Raw genomic sequence first — 736 nt, 5'->3', positions numbered from 1 at the left:
GACTATTTAAAAACCTATATGCTACTAAATTCGAAAACCTAAAAGAAATGGATGGATATCTAAAGGCATGGGAGCCACCAAAACTAAACCAACAGCTTAAACAGGCCCATAACACAAAAAGAAATTGAAACAGTAATAAAAAACCACCTGACTAAAATAAGTCCAGGACCAGATAGATTTACAGCAGAATTCTATCAGACATTTAAAGATCTGCATCCAATACTACTTAATTTATTCAAAAAAAATAGAAATGGAGGGAGAACTTCCAAATTCCTTCTATGAAGCCAGCATCACTCTAATACCAAAGCCAGGTAAAGATAAAACCAAAAAAGAAAACTATAGACCCATATCCTTAATGAACATAGATGCAAAAATTCTCAACAAGATACTTGCAAACTGCATACAGACACACATCAAAAAAGATCATCCACCATGATCAAGTTGGCTTTATCCCAGAGACGCAAGGATGGTTCAACATATGTAATTCAATAAATGTCATAACAAGTCAATAAACATCATAAATCATATAAATGAGCTCAAAGACAAGAACCACACGGCAATCTCAATAGATAATAAATGGGCTCAAAGACAAGAGCCACATGGTCATCTCAATAGATTCAGAGAGGTCACTAGACAAAATTCAACTTGCAGTTATGTTCAAAGTCCTAGAGGGAATTGGACTGGAGGGAACATACCTCAACATAATTAAAGCCATATATAACAAACCCACAGCCAA

This window comes from Nannospalax galili, unplaced genomic scaffold (genome assembly GCF_000622305.1).
Source record: "Nannospalax galili isolate Female #2095 unplaced genomic scaffold, S.galili_v1.0 scaffold1023, whole genome shotgun sequence".
NCBI lineage: Eukaryota > Metazoa > Chordata > Mammalia > Rodentia > Spalacidae > Nannospalax > Nannospalax galili.
This window is presented reverse-complemented; position numbering follows the sequence as displayed.